This window comes from Panthera leo, chromosome F2 (assembly GCF_018350215.1).
Source record: "Panthera leo isolate Ple1 chromosome F2, P.leo_Ple1_pat1.1, whole genome shotgun sequence".
Classification (NCBI taxonomy): Eukaryota; Metazoa; Chordata; class Mammalia; order Carnivora; family Felidae; genus Panthera; species Panthera leo.
This window is the reverse complement of record NC_056695.1, coordinates 39,253,842-39,256,870: the sequence shown is the minus strand read 5'-3', so window position 1 is coordinate 39,256,870 and position 3,029 is coordinate 39,253,842. Positions and strand designations below refer to the sequence as shown.

General features: G+C 39.5%; 1 non-coding gene across 1 annotated transcript; it reads left to right on the top strand.

Annotated features, from left to right (window-relative positions):
* Window positions 1-1,275: 1,275 nt before the first annotated feature.
* On the top strand, window positions 1,276-1,380 carry LOC122211344. The gene has a single exon (XR_006198644.1). It is a non-coding gene; the product is annotated as a U6 spliceosomal RNA (small nuclear RNA).
* The last annotated feature ends 1,649 nt before the right edge of the window (window positions 1,381-3,029 follow it).

Here is a 3,029-nt window from a genome sequence, read left to right as displayed (position 1 = left end):
TGTTACTGGAAATTGAAGGTTAAAGAGTAATCTCATTAGATCATGACATCGTGCCAAGGATTTTCTAATCTATTGGGCTAAGCAATCTCTGGAGGGGGCAATTTTAGCCTAAACATGAAAGGTCCTGGACGGTAGAGGCAGGATTTATCTCAGTTAGCATCAGGAGCTCCACACACACCACCAGGTGAAGGTTGGCCAGTCTTCTTATGACTGGGCTCATAAGTTCAGTGTGCATCCAGCAAAAGGGTGTGGAAGGATTAGGAAACATCCATAATTCCTACGGCATATAGATAACACAAAATCTGCCATGAACACAATGACACAAAAAATGTTTTAGAAGAGCCCTGGCTTTCAAGATACAGTCCCTTAACCAGCAGTATCAGCACTATGTGAAAATTTGTTAAAAATCCGAACTCTCAGCCCCACCACCCTCCCACCTCCTTACATCTACTGAATCAGAAGGCCTGGCAGTGAGGCCTGGCCATCTCTCTTTCACCAAGCCCTCAAGATGACCGGGATGCATGCTAGACATTCAGAACCACCATATTAGGACACAAAAGTTAGGGTGACTAGTCTACACACATTAGCCCTATATTCCAAGAAAATATTTTGATATCACGATGTGGGGACATAAGTTACTTACAAATGGAAATGATGGGAGGAGCCAGAGATTCCAGGGCACAGTCTCAGGCAACCAACCTTCCGGGACCACGGGTACTGGGCAGAGCAAGGGCCAGGGATGTGGACCAAGGTGACCTGACGCAGCAGATGGGACACCTGATAGCACAGCCAAAGCCCTGACTCACTGAATAGCTTTGAGCCCTTGAACAAATAATTTACTGTTGCTAGACCTCCTAAATTACAGTTGGACTGTATCCCTGGGGTCCCTAGAAACTGAACTATTAGTAAAATTCCTTTTATCCATGCCCTGCAACCTTTGTCCTTGTCACTATTACAGGACATTAACTACCCTCTGAGTCAAGGAAGAGACAGGCATGATTTTGCACTGTCTGTTGGAACACAGTCTACTGAGGCAAGTATTTACAAGTTTCATGATGCTCAGATCCCACGTCTTAAATACGCTTCTGAATTAAAATGGGGCAACTAATACTTGCATTCTTCCTTATTTGCTCTTCCAAGGTAGAAGGGGGAAAAAAAATGCCTTCAAGTAATTTTTCGTATTCACAAGTTATCATGATGAAAAGTACATTTTTGTGGACCTGGTTTAACCCTGGCCATGCATTACGGAAATAGCGCGTAAACAGCTCTTCCTGGGCTCGCTTCGGCGGCACATACACTAAAACTGGAAGGATACAGAGAAGATTAGCATGGCCGCGGCGCAAGGGTGACACACAAGTTTGTGAAGTGTTCCATATTTAAAATAAATAAATGGATAAATAAATAAATAATAACAAGTAAATTAAAAAGTAAACAGCCCTTCTTTCTCATTGTGTGTAAAGGAAGGGCAATAATTGTGCGGCTCTGGGGCGTAAGGATACTAAACAGAACCTCACGTCTTTAAAAGGATCAGTGTTGGTTTATGACTATATTACCGTAGTTGGCAAAACCATAATTGCAGAAGGATGAGGAGGAGTTTATAAAACTGGTATCTCATAATTTCGTATGCATACAGCTTTCCGTCCCCCTTTTCTCCTTATATTTTAAAATAATCTTTAAAAACATAAATCGTTTGATCCTTAAAAAAGGAAACATAGTCTTTGAATTTCCAGCTCTGCTGTCCTATATTTAGCAACAGTGGTTTACCACTCCCTTACATAATAATGTAAGATTTGCAACACTAAGCAAACCTACCAAGGAACAGCTATCCGTAGACCCTGTTAGATTTTCGTATCTGAGCTGGATACCAGTTTTTACCACTTGTATTTTTCACAAAATGTTAACTCTAGCATGCTGACACTTTTATATATTTTCAGTTAGCTTTATGATGCAGTCTTTCTTAGTCTTAGTCTTTCAATTTTTTAATCTTATGGTTATATAATATTCTCATACATTGCTATTCCATAATTTCCTTGACCATTACTCTAATCATGACTCCGTTTGTTTCAATATTTCTTGTCTTCAACATTTTGTTTCTACAGACACCTCTGAAAAAGCAATGCCTTTAATTTGTCACCTTCAATAAATGCCAAATAGTGGTGTCACAAGTTTCGAGTAGTTACAAATCTCACTTATTTCCTTGTAAATGCTGATATTTTTCTTCTTCTTCTTTTTAATATTTATTTATTTATTTATTTATTTATTTATTTATTTGGAGAGACAGAGCACGAGTGGGAGAGGGGCAGAGAGAGAGGGAAACACAAAATCTGAAGTGGCCTCCAGGCTCTGTGCTGTCAGCACAGAACCCAACTCTGGGATTGAACTCTGCAAAATCTTGACCTGAGCCCAAGTCGGACACAACTGAGCCACCCAGGAGCCCCTGACATTTTTTCTTCTTAAAATATGCTTCAAACTTTTTCCCTTTTGTCTTTTTTCATCATTTTTTGGTGTTTTTTCCTTTACTGAATCTTTGTATTTCTTCCCATATCTTTAGGCTGCAGATGTCCCTAGAGACCTGTCACCATTTCTCCTGTCTGCAACTAATTTGTGTCACCAATTTCTTTTTGACTTTGATGTCAATGTGAAGTTCAATTGTTTCTGATATTCACAAGAATAAAGCTATAAAAATGTTCACAACTTGCATAAACTTCTCAAAACATCGCATGCAAATACACACCCATCTTCAAAGGAGCTCCCATAGAAGATTTTTATTCTGGTTCAGAGATCACACCATTATGCAAAGTATTTTTCTTATTTTGGAATTTCCTTGGAAATCAGCTGATTTCTCTTATAATTACAACCAAGACGTATTATTCAGAATGATTACCCTCTTTGTTTTCCAACAACGAGCCGTGCAATACTTTTAACTGGTTGCGATTTTATCGTCAAATGCGAAAATTTGAAGACTGACACACATTCTTTGACGTTCCTTCCATCCGAAGTTAGGGCCTGTGTCCCCTCCCCATGAATAT